The 18,928-nt window shown below is 43.0% G+C and overlaps 1 protein-coding gene across 3 annotated transcripts in view; it reads right to left on the reverse strand.

Moving 5' to 3' along the window:
• The window catches only part of EZH2 (enhancer of zeste 2 polycomb repressive complex 2 subunit), a 63,374-nt gene extending 56,250 nt beyond the window's left edge, over positions 1–7,124 (reverse strand). For 2 of the 3 annotated variants that reach the window (XM_068549621.1, XM_068549618.1), the window contains exon 1: positions 7,073–7,124. The gene's annotated coding sequence lies outside the window, so the exon portion shown is untranslated. Of the gene's footprint in view, positions 1–4,962; positions 4,982–7,072 lie in introns of those variants that run through there. The other variant, XM_068549619.1, reaches the window with a different exon arrangement.
• Positions 7,125–18,928: the final 11,804 nt, after the last annotated feature.

Below are 18,928 nucleotides of genomic sequence, written 5' to 3' on the forward strand. Positions count from 1 at the left end.
GTTAACTCACTAATAAATGAAAAGGTCCAAATTACCCAAAATGAAAATTTAAAGAATTACTAAATATTATCACTTTCAAAACTAGTTAGCTTAATTTTAAAATTCCTCATGCCACACACCTAATACCATCAATATAAATAATATCCTTTTAACGTCCATGTTTCTGCAAACACAAGACGCTTTGTTATACCAAGAACTAAATGATTTGTGGATTAAGAATGAATTTGTTTTCACACAATTTAACTGAATTTAAACAATTACGCTTCTAGTACTATTACCTAACTTGATCTATATATTGTCAAAAACACAAAATCAAAGTAGAAAATTAAGGAGAAAACGTTTGCAACACATACATCTGACAGAGAATGTGTACCCAGAATACACAGAGACCTCTTACAACTCAATGAGGCAAACACCCCAATTTTTTAAATGGACAAAAGGCTTGACCGAAAAATGCATACAAATGGCCAATAAGCACGTGAAAAGATGTCCAACATCACTGATCACTTGGGAAATGCAAATTAAATCCACAATAAGATACTCAGCACTCAGATGCCAGTGACTTAAATGAGAGCAACACGGGACATGGGTGAAGACTCAGCGAAAATGTGGAGAAACCACAGCTCCCCCACGAAAACAAGTCAACCCTAACTCCACGCAAAACGGGACAATCGCTTGGGGAAATGGTCTGGCAGTTTCTCATAAAATTAAATCGATATTTACCACATGACCCCACAGTCTAACTACAAGGTATTTACCCAAGAGAAAGTAGAAGATATGTCCACAAAAGGCTTGCCCAAATGGTCACAGAGGCTTTACTAATAAGAGCCAAAACGGGACACAGACCCATCAACAGGTAAATGAAGAAAACATAGGATATTCACACAATGGAATATTACTGAGAAATAAAGAGAAACTACTGAAACAAACAACAACATAGATAAATCTCAAAAACATGTTGGATCAAAGAAGTCAGTCACAAAAATGTATATTCTGCGTAATTCCATTCACGTGAAATTCTTCAACAGGAGAAATCGGACTGGCAGTTGGGAGCATAAAAGAACTCTGAAATGATAGCAAGGTTATATATCTTGACTGAGGTGACAGTTACACAGATGCTTACATTTGTCAAAACTCTTCAAACTGTACCCTTCAAATACGTGCATTTTCATGTATATAAACTACACTTCAATAAAGTTGATTTTGCACACTAAAAAATGGATACCTCTCTAGAAAGTGATTTGGCAACATCTATTAAAACCTGAACTGTGCATAATCTTGAACCAGCAATTCTCCCTATAGAAAGCCATCACACAAATGTTCAAAGCTCCATAAGGATGTTCCCTCCTTGCAGGGAGAGCACAACGTCCACACAGACGGCTGGTTCACTGCATGACGGCACAGAAGCCGGCATACTGCGTATTCCACGTAACAAAACAGCCTGAGAGCTCAGAGCAGAGGGCAGCAAACTTCTGCAAACAGCCACATGGTTAAGTGCTTTGAGGCTTGGCAGGCCACATCCAGTCGCCTTGCATATTCTTTTGGGGTATTTGCTGTTGTTTTACAACTCTTTTAAGAAACGCTAAAATCATGGGTAACTCGAGGGCCTTACGAAAACAAAGAACAAACACACACACACACACACCCCAGGCTGAGAAATCAGGGCTTTGAAGCCCAAATGCCCAAATTCAAATCCATACTCTACCACTAACTAGTTACCTAAGCTCTCCATCTCTTATTATTACATGTCTATGTAAAATAAATGAAAGCACTTAAAACAGTGTTGACCACATAGCAAGCTTTAAAGAAATAGCAAGCTTTTTAAAATGAAACAGATCTCTCTGCATTGACCTAAAAAAATGTTTCATAACAAAATAACTTGATCCTGTTTTTGTAAAATACATGTATTAATATATATTCATATGAATACACTGGAAATTCTGGGAAGAATATACAGCAAACTGTTATGGGTAGGGAATGGGGTTACAGGGATCAAGAAAGTTTTCACTTTATAAACGTCTAAATTGTTTTCAGTTTTTTAAATTGAACACATATTACCTGTTTTTAATCAATACATAATTCAAAGTAAACAGAAATGAAAAGCGTACGTGGCACCGTTTTCTTCACATACAGGTTCTAAGCACGTACTTAAGCCTGGGAAGTGTTTAGTTCCATGAATGAGAAAGTACATCAACTCTTATAAACAATACTAGTGCAATAACTAAGAATCACTCATCAAACAATTTGTGCCAGCTATAGTTCTAAGGGCTTCACATGTATTAACTCATTTAACTCTCTCAACAACCTTATGGAATGAGTAGTTATCATTACGACCACCAATTTACAGATAGGGAACTTAGACATCAAGGACAATGTGACACAAACTGGCAGTTCGGGAACTGGAACCCAAGCAACGTGACTCCAAAGACCACACTCTCAAAACTTGAACTGCCCCCAGAGCGCACACTAGTACAACTCCGGCTGAAAAGAAATCCACAAAGACATCTTTTAGTTTGTCTAGGGCATCAGAGCCCATAAACCTACAATTATCTACTTTTAAATATAACTCTCGGATTGATTCAAATAAACTCACTCTTCTTGGAACCAATCCGTCTTCAATCATCCAGGAGACCAGCAGATAACGCGAAGTAGATAAAATGGCGCCAAACAGAATCTAAGTTTGGATCCTGACTGCAAATTCCTAGCTGGATAATCCTGGGCAAATTCTTAACCCTCTACATCAAAGTTTCCTTATCTGTAAAGGTTTGCAGAGTGTGTTGTTGTCGTTGTTAAAGTTTTTTATGGTAAAACATACATAACATAAAATTTACCATTTTAACCATTTTTAAGCACACAACTCAGTGGCATTAGACACATGCAAAATGTTGTGCAGCCATTACCACCTTCCACGTCCAGAACTTTTTCACCTTCCAAACAGCAACTCTGTCCCAATTAAACACTATCTTCCCGTTCCCCTCTCCCCTCTGCCCCTGGTAACCTCTTATTCTACCTTCTGTCTCGGAATTTGCCTGTTCTAGGTGCCTCCTATAAATGGAATCATACAATTGTTTCCTTCTGTGTCTGGCTTATTTTCCTTAGCATAACATTGTCAAGTTTCACCCATGTTATTATATGTGTCAGTACGTCATTCCTTCAATAGCTGAACATTCCATTGTATGTATACACCATGTTTTGTTTATCCAAACATCTGTTGATGAATGCAAGGTGGTTTTTACAAGAATTAAAAACAAAGCCTCTGATGTGAATGTTACCCCAATAAAAACAAACAAACCAAACAAACGAATGAATGAAGAAAGAATCTGGCAAACAGTAGGCTCTTTAATATTAATGTCTTTTTTTTCCACTTCATTTTTGTCATATTTTTGCACCACATAGTGGTGCAGTGGCAAGATATAAAACAGTGCCAACCATCTTAAAAATTTATCAGCTATGCCTTTTGAGATATTATTGGATTTACAAATCCACATTTATCATATCATTTTAAAAGAATGATGAAGAACATCCCAATAAATAATCTGTAATTACACTGGCGCTCCTTCCTTCAGTTTTAGCTTCAAAACCTACCTCAAATTATTCCAATAAAGAACTCATTAACGGTAACTAGACACCTAACGATTAAAAGATGTACTCGCCCCTTAGATTTCTGTACAATTATCAGTTGCAACACAAATTAAGCAGATACTATATGCTAGGTAGCCAGATGACCCATCAAGGTTCTCTCTAGCTGCCTGAAATACCAAACATGAAAACCAATAGCTGCACCTAAAGGATATCCAATTTTCAGTACCTCAGAGTGTTAATAACTAGGAGAGACCTCGGAACTTGTACATCTTGACAATTATTTTTCTTTATAACCACTGCCTCTCAAAGAGGGAGGAAAACACCTTCCAAAGTTCCTCACAACATAAATATGAATATATCCTGTTTCCTTTGCAAGTTCCTTTGTCAAATTATTTCCTTACATTTTTTGGATTTCCTTCATTCATTCAACTATTAACACCTACTCTCTAGCAACCACCAGGTATAAAAAGAAAAGTAAGACAGAGCTTCTGACTCAAGGCACTTAAGACTGTAGTGAAGGAGTCGGAGGCACCAGCAAGTGATTACAGTACAATTGGACACATGCTACAATAAAGGTATGAACAAAGCCCTTGCAGGCACAGGGAAGGCCTCTAGCAAGTGAAGCTTTCTCTGAACTTAAGGAGCTGTTCCTCTCCTGCTCTCCTCCAAACTGAAGATTTCACCTGCCCATCTAGAATTCTTCATCATTCCCAGAAAATGTTTTCTTCATTTGTACGGACATAAAGACTTCAAGGCAAATCCATAAATCATTTCTAATTGACCCCAGAAGACATTAGATCCGCTGACAAGCGGATTTTTCCTTGCTGTTAGTTCTTTAAAAGCAGCTCAACTTTCTTAATCACTTTTTAAGGCCAGGACAGAACCTAATTCACACTCTTCGAGCATGCCAGCTCAAAGGATGGAGGATATCCTGGAAAACCTCAGGGTGAGCTGGGGAAATGTGCCTAAAAATTTAAGTGGCCAACACAAAGATAATCACTTACACATATGCATGCAAGGCAAAGCTGGTATAAAAGTATTAGAGCTCTTTTTTTTTTTTTTTGCCTAATTACACTAAATCAACAAGTGTGTTCTTTTAATCACTGCTACTTAAACTAAACATTCTCAATTCAAATAGAAAAAATTTAAAACCAGTTCCCCAAAAAAAACTTTAAAAAAAAAATCTTGTGACAAGTACAAAGATAGTAATTATCAAATACAGTGTACACAAGAAGGGAAAAACTGGAATCTTATATCCTAAAAGATCCAAATTTCTGCCAAAATCTGCGTAACTAGTTCATCTCATAACAATGGGCAAGACTTTTTAATATGTAATTACCAGCAACTAATATAAATGTAAACAATACTTAGGAACAGCACCTGGAATGTCTGTCCGTTCAGTGGTGTCCAACACTGCAAAACATGTAATAAAGACTTTTACAATGCATTTCTTTGTCTCCATTTTTATGAAACCATAAGACAGTAGGTTGTACATCAGATCATCAGAACAATGCAAATCAGAAGAGTGTCTATGTGTTTCTAAATTCCTTTTCTTTGAATATGTTCACTTTCCACAAAAATTAGAATTTAAGATGCCATTTTCCTAAGTGCTTCCAGGACTTTAAACATTACATTCTCTAACACACCTCCAAAAAGAGAGAATGGGATTCTTTATATCTAGGACTAGCATCCTATCTATTCCTATCTTTAGGGAATATGAAAAGGAAATTAAAATATGTCTTAAATGCTTTCATTTTCTTGCAAATAAAATGATCAATAAACTAATTAGGATTACACACTTGTTCTACTTTTATTCCCAAACATAAAATAATTGCTAATGGTCATGAATGAAGAGTAATGGAAAACAAACTCCAAGACCCCCCTTAGCTCCCTGGTGGTCTAACAGTTAGGATCCCAACCGATCCCAAAACCCTCTAGAAGTATAGATTACAGTCAACTGTGTCAGCATTAGTGTTCTTTAAAGATTTTTTTTAAAATATTGTTTTAAATGTTGTTTTATGTGACACTGAAACGCCATAAAACTAAGCTGATAATGACCTTTCAAACCCAGCAAGTAAACCTTGTAGTAAAATATTTTTAAATACCAAAGACACATCTTTATTTCCAAATGAATTTAAATTTTACAGATCCTGTGTGACAAACAAAGGAAGTTTAACTTAACTGTGGACAGCACACATTCGATTTCTTAGGCAACAAACGTTTCTGCAGCCAGCCTTTTCTGACTCAACAAAGCTATTGTTCACAGAAAACAAGACCAATTAATGAGAAATTGCTAACCATACCACCTAAATACACGTCTGTCATAAACATTTTCTTGTGATCAACTTTCAACCATCTCATCCTCATTCATCCCCTAGGGATTTGGGGGATAATCGCTTACTAAATGACAGCTGATTTCGTTAGCACCTGTCGCCAGTCTCAGCTGTATCACACAAGTTGGCCGAAACAGCCTGTAATTTTTTTTTAAGATTATGATTCTTTCGAAAGTGGGGACTCATCAGGCGTGAGTTCACCAAGTTTTCCAAAATATCGTGCTTCTCATTCCTCCCATTTTTCAAAAAGCGACCCTGTGGCACCGACTTTTGGGTGGGCGGGGGGGAGGGGTGCCACAATGACGCGGGAACTCGACGGAAAGCCCTCCGAAACGAACAAAACCGGGAAGGGGGACAACAGCGAGACCCTTCCCTCAAACTTAACAGAAAGCCCGCCGAGAAGGCGAAGGCGGCCGGGACCGCCTGGTCCGAGCGGGTGGAGACGAGGAGCTCCGGAGCTCCTTTCCGGGGAAATGTCAGACGCGCGGCCGCTCGGAGTCCGGTCTCCGCGCGCCGTCCCGGCCCCCGCGGCCCCGGCCGAGCCTGCGCCCTCACGGGGAGGGGGCGTGGAGCCGAGCCCGCCCGCTGCACCGCGGCCGCCGCTCCCCACGCCACTCTCCCGCCCGCTGTCAGGCCCCGGTGTCACTGCCCCTTCCTCGCGCCGAGCTCCCCCGAGACACAGTCCGTCCTTTGTCTGAGTGCACACTCGGCGCCGAGGTCCCACCAACTTGTGTGCGTCCCGTCCCACCCGGGCGCTCCCGCCACGGCGCTCCACACAAAGGAGACCGGGGCTCGGGCGGCCGGCCCGCCCCGGGCACCGGAGCGCCCCCAGCCCAGCCCCGGCGCCTCCGGAGGGGCGGGCGCGCGAGAGGACCCCTTCGCTTGCCCCCCGCGGCGCCCGCCCGGGCTCCCGCCTCGGGTCGCCGGGTCCGGCACTGCCCGCCCGTGGCGGTGGCGCGGGCCGGCCCGGACCCACGACCCCTTCAGAAGGGTCTCCTCTCACCCCGCCAGCCAAAGCGGCGCCCCGGGAGAGCCCGCTCGGGGCGATACCCGGACGGGCAGAGCGGCGGCGGGGATGTCCCACCACCGCCGCCGCCGCCGCCCCTCGCCGGGCTCCGGAGCACCGCCGGCCGGCCGGCCCGACAGCGGCGCGTTACCTGCGCCCCGCGCCCCAGCCCGCGCCGCTCCCGCGCGCCGCCGCCGCCGCCGCCGCCGCCGCCGCCGCCGCCGCCGCCGCCGCCGGGGCTCCACCGCCTTCTGCGTCCCAGTGGGTGTCGGACGCTCCCGGACCGAGCGCCAAACCCGGCAGCCCAATCGCCATCGCTTTTATTTGGCCCCCCCTGTCCAACCAAGCGCCGCCCCGATTGGCGGGACGCGAGGCGGGCTCCCATCCAATCACAGGGCCCGCCGGGCTCTGAGGCGCAGAGCCAGCCCCACGCCGAGGCGCCCGCGGGACTCGGCCGGGCCGGGCCGGCGGCGCGTGCGCGCGCGCGCGCGCGGGTGGGTGGGCGCCGGGGGACGCCGCTGCTGGTGGAAGCGCTGCGCTGGCTCTTTGTTCTTTCGCGGAACGCACGGCGCCTTTCAGGAAGGCGGTGGGCCGACGCGCGGGGACGAAGGGCCTCTGGAGCCCGAATCCCGGGCCGCGGGCGGGGGGCGGACAGGGCGGGGTGGCGGGAACCGGCCGGAGGGCGGGACGGCGCGCTCGCGGCTCTTGGCGGGAACCGCCGCCTCGGAGTTCCCGGGCCGGAGGGGCGGGGCGGGGCCGAAAGCCAAGTTTGAACCAGTTCAAAACTCGGGGGTGGTAACGGTTTCAACCGCCGCGCTCTTTTCCCCGCGCGCGGAGCCGAGGCCCGGGCCGGCCGGCGAGTGCGCGGGAGGCGCCCGGACAGGAGGGCCCGCGGTGCCCCGTTTGCCGGCCAGATGCGCTCTGGGGCCCCGGCTCCAGCCCGGCTGGGCTCGGGCGAGGAGCCGCGAGCCTCCCGCGCTCCGGTGGGGCCAGCGTGCCGCCCCCCGAGCCGAGCGGAGCGTCCTGCCCCGCTACTTTTGTCTGCTGCCGCCCCTCGGCCGCTTGGCCCGCCTCGGATTCCCGGCCCGCTGGACTTTGGTTGGTCGAGCCCGCAGTGCCCATGCCTTAGAAACCTGGCACAGAGCGGCGTCACAATTATTTCAAATTCCTCATTTAGAGCGCCTTGTTAAGACCCTTCCAGGGCTTGTAGTGCCAAGCACGTGTCAACGTTAAAAATCATTTATCAAGGATGAGTGCCGTTCACTTGCCTCGTGCTAACGCCTCTGGAAAGTATTAGGATGACTGCAACATTTTTCAAGTATTAAAAAAAATGATCTTGGGGTAAGCCTGTTTCAACCCAGAGGAATTAGGAATATTCTACTTCAGATACAATCTCCACTTTTGATTTTTCTGGCAATGAAGTTAAGATTATTACGATTTTTTTTTTTTTTTTTTAATAGGACGCAGCTATAGGGCAAAGTAACCACTCACCCATATAAACTGGGATTCCATAGTGAGAGTTCAGATGCGGTGCGGGGAGGATGGTCAACTATGAGCTGGAGCTAAAAGCCTAACGGAATCATGTTTTTAATATTTTTAGTTACATTTTTAAATAATTATGACTTTTAATGACTAGTTCCTCATGTGATTTAACCCATAGTTCTACCAACTTTCCTAAATCACCATCCCATTCCTCACGTATATTCTGGACCAACTCAATGTTAAAAGTTTAGGTGGAGGGAACCCAAAAGATACAGAGAAAATACAATCATGTGCCCAAATAAAAGCAGAGTTACGAATAAACGATAAGAATAGTGCAAAAGTAAGTAGGTTATGCATCTGAGATGTAACTATAAACTAATGTAACAATTGCATCTGTCATATACCAACAGTCACCAATACATTCGTAGTCCATGGTAAAAGGCTTCCCTCTAGACCATTAATTTACAATTACTTTTTAAACCAGCCATTTAAATCTCAAAAGTTAACTTTATCCCTAAGTCACTTATCAAATTACCGATTTTGCCTGTCCTTTATATTAAATATTAAAACAATGTGGGCATTTTTTAAAGAAAGATCAAGGAAATTACATTAGAGATTATCAGCAAATCCAAGCAATATATAAACATATCGAGCATAGTGTGAAATGCCATATGAATTGCTAAGGCATTTAGAACCAAGGAATGACGTCGGATCAAGATGTTCCCCCCCGCCCCAAAAAAACTCAGAAAAGGAAATTTTAGCTGGACCCTAAAGAAAGCATAAGATTTAGATTGATGGGGCAGTGAGGGCACTTGAGATGGGAATGAACAGGTACTCCGATTATGTGGAATCTAGAGCTGAGAGCACCAGTTGTGAAAGAGTGAGAGAGCGGATTAGAAAGCCGATACTGTAATATTTAAAATACACGTTTATGTTAAATATAATATGAAGGCTGACTTGGAGCAGGAAGTGGGGGTGCTAGTGGATCACAACATTGTCTTAATTCGGGGGTAACATTATCCAGTTAAGCAGGATGTTTTAGGTCACAGTGATGGCAAGAAAAAAGGCTAAATTGAAAACATTGCCAGAAGACTTCATTGTATATGGAGGGCATACACTATCTTGCAACTCAATTTTGTATATTCACAGATACAGGAAAGTTGGGAGGGAGAAGAATTATTTCATTTTAGATACTAAGAAAAGTTATCTGAAGATTTCCAAGCGGGGAAAGCAAGAAAATGTGTGTGTGTGTGTGAACCCCAAACTACTGAAGGGACCCAGATGAAGCAGAAAGCCAGGCTGAACACAAAGGTAGATGTGAAGGGAGAGAGACACCAGTAGTAGTTATGCTACTACTGGTAGGTCATCCTGTTCTCCGTTAAAGACAGAGATTTACTATTAACAGTTACGGGATAAAACCAAAAGTGGAGAGTTAAAGTCTGAAGTCAGGACATAGCTCTACCTTAGTCACTGCTGTTCTCCCAGGGCCTACCACTGCCGGCACACAGTGTATCATCAGGGCCTTCCAGGGGGGACAGGAGAAGGTCAAGGGCAAAATTAAGGCTGTTAGCATCACAGAACTCCCCTTTCAACCCCATGAACAGGATTTACTTCTCACACATTCATTTATTCACTCAGCATTCAACAAGCGTTACGGAGGGCTTACTATGTGAAAGCACTGTTCTAGGGTCTAGGAATACAAAGAGAACAAAAGAAAAGTCCCTGCCTTGGTGGAGCTGATAGTCTAGTGGAGAGAAACAAACAATAAACAAATTATACAGCATATGAGTGATAGTAAATAAAACGGGGAAACACAGCATGGAAGGAGGGAAGCGTTGAGTGTAAATGCTGCAATTTTTAAATAGCTTAGGGAAGGCCACACTGAGAAGGTGACATGTGAAGGAAAACTTGGAGGTGAAGGAGCCCTTCCTGAGAAAGATGTTCAAAGCGGAGGGGATGGCAAGTGTCTGGGCCTGAGGTAGGAGCCTGCCTGCTGCTCTAGGGGGAGGGGGAGACCGGTGGGAGGTGAGGGGGCACAGGCAGATCTTCTTGCGCCTTGCGGGCCTGTTGTTAGGACTTGACGTTTTACTTCAGTGAGAGGATTTGGAGCAGAAAGGTGATTGGATCGTTTAAACGAGATCACTCTGGCTGCTGTGTTGAGAGTAGCCTGAAGTGGAGCAAGGGCCAAATCAGAGAGCAGTTAGGGGTCTATCGTAATAACCCAGGCAAGAAATGACTGGGAAGCTAAGTGGTGACAGTGGAGCTGGCAGGTTGTAGTTAGGTCCTGGGTGCGTCTTGAAGGTACAGGCAGTAGGAGCGGGATAGGGATATGGGGGTGGAGGTTTGGAGATCAGAGTTTAGTTTGGGACACAGTAAGTTTAAGATGCCTGTTTTCAACCAAATCGAGCTATCAAGAGGTTGGTAAGTTATTGATGGGAGGAAAACTTGTCCTCTACCAATTTAGGACCTAGTTATCAGTGCCAGCAAATTAATTCACAGCAGAGTAACAGGATAAACTTTTGTTTATTATGCCTGCAGGGGTACTTCTACAGAGAGAGTAGCTCCCCAGACAGCAAGAGATAAATGTTTATATACCAGCTTAATAAAGGGCTGGGGAACAGGGGAGGTTTAAGGCTTCCAAGGATGGAACGTTCTGATGAGGCTTGTTTAAATGACTTTTTTTTTTTCTTCTGGAATGTCCCAGTGCCTGAGGTAGGTCACCTCCCTGATGGGAGACTTGCTGGGGAGGGCAGGTAGCTGACTCTGTGGAGCTCTCACTTTAGTCAGATAAGGGGAGTCCAATAAGTTTTTTCAGCATCTGTTAGAGCTGAGATGTTCGCACTTTGGGGTCATCTTTGTACCGCTTCTGTTATGAAAAAAAAAAAAAAAACTTCGTTGTAGGAGTCTGGACTTAGGGGAGAGGTTTTGACTAGGAATGTCAGTTTGGGAATCATCAGCCTATAAACGGCGGTTAAAACCAAGGGGACGGGGGTAGACAGAAAAGAAGTTGAAGGTACTCTACCATGACGTTTGTGGCAATGAGGAGAAACCAATGAAGACAAAGGGAACGACCAGCCAAGTGGGAGAGTGTGGCGTCCTGGAAGCCAAGGGGAGGAGGTGTTTGAAAGAAAGAGGAGAGTAATCGTTGCACAATGAGTCAGATGGGAGAGTGTGGCGTCCTGGAAGCCAAGGGGAGGAGGTGTTTGTTTGTTTGAAAGAAAGAGGAGAGTAATCGTTGCACAATGAGTCAGATGGGAGAGTGTGGCGTCCTGGAAGCCAAGGGGAGGAGGTGTTTGAAAGAAAGAGGAGAGTAATCGTTGCACAATGAGTCAGATGTCCGAGACTTAACCGTGGGATCTAACAACACGGAGAGCACTAGGTGACCTTGATAGCACACTTTCAGTAACCTGGTTGGCGTGGATTTCATAGCGAGTGAAGATTGGAGATAGCAATTGTAGCCAGCTGTCTGGAGACTTTTACTACAGAAGGAGAGAGAATGTAGCCGGAACAGTAAGTGGAGGCGAGAGAAAGATTTTTAAGATCTTTAGGAGAGAGAACATACCACGTTGGTATTCTGATGAAAGATCTAGTGGGGGTCCTGGAGCCTGTCAGGACCCTAGCAAAGATTGACCTCTGCTAGGTAGTGGCCAGGAGGGAAGGTAGACTACCTGGACGCAAATGCAGCACACGGGTAGATTTGGGAGGCGTGTACATCTGATTGCAACAGACACCCATTGGTAATTACCTGACTGAGAATGGGTAGCGTGTAAATGAGGAGGCGGTTTGCTAGGGCAAACAAATGTCTAGCCCGTTATAGTCCGGCATCACATTTTTATCAACTCCCCCTTCTTGGTCTTAAAGTAATTCCTCAGTCCTAACCAAGATAGAAGACTGATTATTTGGGTTTTAAACCCAGAGAATACAGAGCAAAAGCAAAACATCTGAAAGCTTGGGAGGACAAATGAAGAGCTTATAGGATATAAAACTCTGGCTAAGAGGTTTGAGCTTGTCAACAGAGGAGCGGCAACTGAAGGCCCGAGAAGGGATGAACTCTCATAGATGAACGAGAGCGGCCTTATACTGCAGGCTGGAAAACACCCAGGGCTGGGGCCAGGAAACGTGTGGCATGTAGAGAAAGCTTAATTAAAAATTATAGCATAATTTGGTCCTGATTTAAATTAGCCTGAGCTTTTAAGAAAAAGGTTGAAACAGTCACCTCTAGAAAGCTAAAGGGGGCGGTGATAGGCAGCCTCCAAAATGCTCCAGGTTATTACCGCCTCTTGATCTTCACAGCTATGTGTAATCTTCTCCCCTTGAATGTGGCTGGACCCACTGGCTGATTCACTTCTAATTAATAGAATACGGCCACATGAGTAACGGGATGTCATTTCTGAAATTAGGACCTACCCCCCCACCTCTTTCTCCCTCATCTCTTGTTCTGGATGAAACAAGCTGTCATCAGTTTTATCCCTTACACCTCCACCACCCTTAATTCGAGCCATGTTGTACTACCCACTTTCCCAAACACAAATTCAGCTAAATTGATCAGGATGTCACCGTTTTACTTTGACTTTTAAAAGAGAAATTTGACCAAGTCAAATGAATAGACTAAAATAGATTTAAACATTTAGGCAATCTAGAAATTATCTGGGAGTTTTAAAGAAATCCAAGGGTGAAACAGGGATGCTTGGCCAAAATATTGTTACAAATGTGACCCCTGGGCAGAATATCATTTTACAAATGTGACACTTGTCCTACAAAGGATTACTGAGGATTTGGGGAAGCTGAGAACTGATGAACCTTACCATGACTTTGAACTATAATGGGAGAAATGATCAACAAAGACTAAAATATATTATATGAAAGAGAACATGGTTTTAGCAAAGGATGAGAGCTGGAAAGGAAAAAATAAAACTGATTACATGATTGTATACATAGATACTCCAAAATAATCTTCAAAGTATTAGAATTAATGAATGAAGTTAGCAAGGTCACTGGATACAAGGCTAGTTTACAAACATCAATTTCTATATACCAGCAATAAACAAAGAGGAAATTAAACTTTTAAAGTAAAACCATTTACCTTTTGAAAAACATCAAATACCTAATAATAAATCTGATGAAAAATGCACATGACCTATATACAGAATATTACAAAATGATACTGGGAAAAACTTTTAAAAGACCTAAGTAAATAGAGGGAATGTCGTTTTTGTGATTTAGAAGATGCCTAGATTCAACACAATGCCAATCAGAATCCCAGGAGGGTTCATGGGTGGGTGGGTGTGGGTGTGTGTGTGTGTGTGTGTGTGTGTGTGTGTGTAAATTGACAAGCTGATTCTAAAACATATGTGAAATGCAAAAGGCGGAGAAGACCCAAGACAATCTTGAAGAAGAAGAATGAAGCTGGGAGACTTCGTGACCAGATATCAAAACCTAGCTTTTTAAAGCTATGGTCATTAAGACAGTGATATTAACACAAAGATGGACAAATGGACCTATGGGAAACAAAATGGAGAGCCCAGAAATAGAACCATACCTATACGGTTACCTGATTTATAACAGAGGTGACCTGGCAGCTCAGTGGAGAAAGGAGAGTCTTTTCAACAATTGGTCCTGGATATCCTTATGGGATCTAAATGCCCATCAACAGTAGAATGAATAAATTGTGGTCAGTTCACAGAATGGCATACCCTACAACAGTGCAAATGAACAATCTACAGCTACGTAGAACAATGTGAATAAATCTGATCAACGTTAACAATTGAGTGAAAGAAGTCAGAAAGAAAGAATATGTATCATATGATTTTGTTTATTTAAAATTCCCTAACAAGCAAAACTGACCCATGATGTTAGAAGTCAGGATAGTTGGTTACCCCTGGTGAGGCTAGTGGCTGGGGAGAATGTGAGGGCCATTTCTGGGGTGCTGAGGATGTTCTACTCCTTGATCTGAGTGCTGGGTAAACAGGTGCATTTTCTCGGTGAAAATTATTTAAGCTATTTCTATTTGTATGTTATACCTCAATAATAAGTTTTTTTCATTTTGGGGTTTTGTTTTTTTTTTTTTAAGATCAAGGAGAAGAGAAAGAGCCAGCAAAGAACACTGAAGGGGGTGAACAATGACAAAGGAGGAAAACCCGAGTGTCATGTCCCAAAAGCCACATGAAAATAGTCTATGAAGAAGGAAGAGGTATACCCATAATATATGAAGAACTCTTAACAACTCCACAATAAAAAGACAAATATCCCAAATGTATAAACAATAAAAAGACAAATAGATAAAGGATTTGAATAGACATTTCTCCAAAGAAGATATGTGAACGGCTAACAAGCACATGAAAAGATGCTTAACATCATTAGTCATTAAGGAAATGCAAATCAAAACCACCACCTCTCACCCACTAGGATGGCAATGATCAAAAAGGCAGACGATAACAGGTGTTAGCAAGGATGTAGAGGGACTGGAACCCTCAGACATTGCTGGTGAACTGTAAAATGGCGCAGCACTTTGGAAAACGGTCTGGCAGTTCTGCAAAATGTAAAACAGAAAGCGTTACCATATGAACCAGCAGTTGCGTTCCTAAGGCTATTTCATTTCAACCAAGAGAAATGAAAACATATAGCCACACAAAACCTTGTACATAAACATTCATAGCAGCGTCATTCATAATAGCCAAAAAGTAAAAACAACCCAAATGTCCATCAACTGATGAAAGGATAAACCAAACGTGGTATATCGATACAATGGAATATTATTCAGCAGTAAAAGGGAATGAAGTACTAATACATGCTACAACAGGGGTGAACCTCAGAAACATGGTAAGGGGAAGAAGCAACACAAAAGGCCACGTATTGTATGGGGCCATTTATATATAATGTCTAGAATGTGCACATATAGAGAGACAGAGGTAGAATAGCCATTGCCTGGGACCGGAGCGGGAGGAGAGGGTGGGGTGAGACAGGAGGAGTGACTGCTAAATTATACAAGGTTTCCTGGGGGATGATGGAAATGTTCTAAAGTTAGATTATGATGATGGTGGTACAATTCTGTAAATATACTAAAAACCACTGAATTGTATAGTTTCAAAGGGTGAACTTTATGGTATGTAAATTACATCTCAAAGTCATTTTTTAAAAAAGAAGGAAGCGGTGATTACTCCGGAGAACTTGCTTAGACATCCCCACCCACCAAAAGATCCTACTTCCAGAGAAAGGATATTTGCTCAGATGGAAAGTTCCAGATAACTTACTTAGGGATAAAATAAATCCTCTATGCATTAAAAAAGAAGACCTCTGAACCATTGGTCAAAGCCTTAGGAAAGGTCCCCCAGGGAGTCAGTTGCTTGAAAACAAGGGCTTTAGGTCCCAAAAGGCAGCAAAACATTACTTGTCCTACCATCAGGCTTAAAAACGAGAATAAGGTCTTCCCTGGTGGCGCAGTGGTTCAGAATCCGCCTGCCAATGCAGGGGCCACGGGTTCGAGCCCTGGTCTGGGAAGATCCCACATGCCGCGGAGCAGCAAAGCCCGTGCGCCACAGCTACTGAGCCTGCGCTCTAGAGCCCGCGAGCCACAACTACTGAAGCCTGTGTGCATATAGTCCGTGCTCCGCAACAAGAGAAGCCACCGAAATGAGAAGCCCAGCAACACAACGAAGAGTAGCCCCCGCTCACCACAACTAGAGAAAGCCCACGCGCAGCAACAAACACCCAAAGCAGCCAAAAATAAATAAATTAAATTAATAAATAGAATTTTAAAATGGGAATAAAAAGCTTTGAGGTGTCCACAGAAGGAAATACTGCAAGCATTTTTGATCACTGCACCTAAAAGGATTAGAGAGGGAGAGAGGGAGATGGGTGTTGGAAAGGGAAAAGAGAAGAAATTCTGCTGAATAAAGACAGCATCAGAACACTTGAGGCTAAAAACGCAAAAGCTGAGAAGCGAATCAGGTGTTCAGATTCTCTGAAAACGTACGCAATCTGGATAAAGTGAATCCAGGTTTTTTCGTTGACTCCCAAGATGTTTCAATTTAAAAGTACTGCTTGCATTCTCTATAATGTATAATGAAAACAATTAAGAATGACTTCAATTGGTAAGTAACAAGCTAAGGAACTCATTATGTAAAAATACGGCATAATTAGACAAACATAAAAGAGTTTAAAATGTTTGCATAAATGTTTAAAAGTCTGAGTCATACACGACAATTTATTTATTCACTCAAAATACATTTACTTAATGTTTGCTTTGGTCCATGCCCTGCAGGAGTACAGCCAGGGGAGGGACACAGAGAAGGATTCCTCAAGAAAGCAAGAGGAAAGCAAGGGAGGGAGGGAAGGAAGGATGGAGGGCTGTGGGGCTCGGAGCCGAGCAGCACAATTAGCAATGCTGAGGGGAGAAGATGTTCAGGTCAGCAGCGAGGCAACCCAGACCTCCTGCTCCCAAGAGCAGAGTGACGTGGGTCCTTCCAGCAGCCCATTCCCATGACTGGCGGGGTTTGGGTGGGGGAAGGTTAATTCCCTTGGCCTCTAGAGGTGTCATCGTCTAGGATCTCAGAAGCAGGGTGTGTGACCAGGATTCCTGCCTCAGGACCAGGCTCAGTGATTCCTGAGTCTGGGGTGGGCAAGCTCCAACTCTTTGGCTAATAAATCTTCCCGATAACAAGATCCTACACCTGATTTCTTCCACTGTTCCAAGTCCAGGGTGGCACCCTCCTCAAACCCTTGCGCATTCTTAGTGGGTTTGAGCTGCAAGGTTCCCTGTGCCCTCTCATTCCCTCCAGCACCTGCGGTGCGGGGTGGGGGGGGGGGGGCAGTGCCGTTGCAAATGCACATGCTAACGTAGCCAGAGCTTTTGAAGCTCTGGTTCTGTACAAGTTCCACGGCAATCTTTTGACGTGTTGCTTTGCAATTCTCCGTGTTCTGCTGACTGTTGACTAAAGACTTATTCCTCCCATTCAAAGAGGAACATGTTCCAAATCAATATCTTTAATATAAGAGACGTTCCAACTGCAGAAATTTATCCCTAACTTGAGGAGAAAATATTTTCCCACTGATGAAATTTATCAAACTGGTGTATAATCTTCTGGGAAGAAAAACAGTAGCAGTGATAAAACTTCAGCTGGGAACCATATGTTTCAAAAAGCAACCATTTTAAACTAAGGGCAGTATATCTGTGATAGAGCAGGTTCATTCTGCAGTGTTGTCACATCCGTACCACCTGTGAAGTTTTTGCAAAAAAAAAAATCACTGAACTTGGAATATTGCACTGGAAAAAGACCTCATAAGTTACTTTTCAAATACTTCCCTACAAAGATTGTCCTAGGGTAATCTTAAAAGAATGGCCCATTGCCCGATAGTTTATTATCTTATAAATATAAAAGAAAATAGTGCAGTGCACACTGGCAGAAACTTCTCAATAGAGACATCCATTGTGCCCATAATTTTATTATTTTTCATACCTTATATATTTTACAAGCCAATGTCTTTTAAAGTAGGCTGGGTTCTCACAGAAAATGGTGAGATTATTAAATTTTTTCTAAGGTATTGTCATTTCTACTTTCAGAGTATAATGATTATATGTGTTTTAATAACATTTTAAAGAATCCACTCTAATGTCTATTCCAGATAACTGTTTTTGTGTACTGAATACCAAAACTAGTATCGCTTGGCAGTGTAAACAAACCAGTTCTACACTATCCAGTGGTTAACTGGGCAGGGTCTTACGATGTGTCTCTCTCTATCTTTTTCTATAATGTTTATGTTTGAATGTTAGCATTCTTGTTTTTTAAATAACTGTCTTTTTTTTCAGATTAAAAAGAAATTAAAATTGCCCACAGCCTGTCTTCCAAAAAGAACCACTTTTACCATTTTGGTGCATTTGCTTTCCTTCTTGAAAAGCAACATTTCGATTTAATTTAAAAACTTTTTTCTCTAAAAGGAATACATGCTTATTCAAGAAATCTGCCAAACATTCTTGATAAACTTGTGTTTTTAAAAATATGATGTTAGTGAAATGCTAGGATCTGAGGAAACCAGACTCATACGTGTCGGGAGTATTAAGTGACAAAATCCTTCAGGAAGGCAGTTTGGTAGTATTTGTCCTTATTTAAATATGTGTGTACCCTCTGACTTAGAGACCCATTTCCAGGAATCTTTCTTACAAAAATTCTTGTTCGTGCACATGAAGATAAGGATAGTCACTGAAAGATTGTTTATAACAGAAACATTTAGGAAATGGCTTAATATCCATCATTAGGGATATAGTTAAATGAATTACGATAGAGCTATATTATAAATATGTATTTATTTATATGTATTATAAATACTATGCAGCTACTGAGATGAATGAGATTAAGTGAATAGAATTAAATTTATTTTTTAATTTTTTGAATTAAAAATACGAGGTAAACCTACATACCCTGATAATTAAGTCTCCCAAGATGCAATATAAAATGAAAAAGGTAAATTATAAAACAGTAAGTATAGTATGATCACATTAAGTAAATACGAGAGCGCTATATGCACATAT

Source organism: Eschrichtius robustus, chromosome 8 (assembly GCF_028021215.1).
Source record: "Eschrichtius robustus isolate mEscRob2 chromosome 8, mEscRob2.pri, whole genome shotgun sequence".
Lineage (NCBI taxonomy): Eukaryota > Metazoa > Chordata > Mammalia > Artiodactyla > Eschrichtiidae > Eschrichtius > Eschrichtius robustus.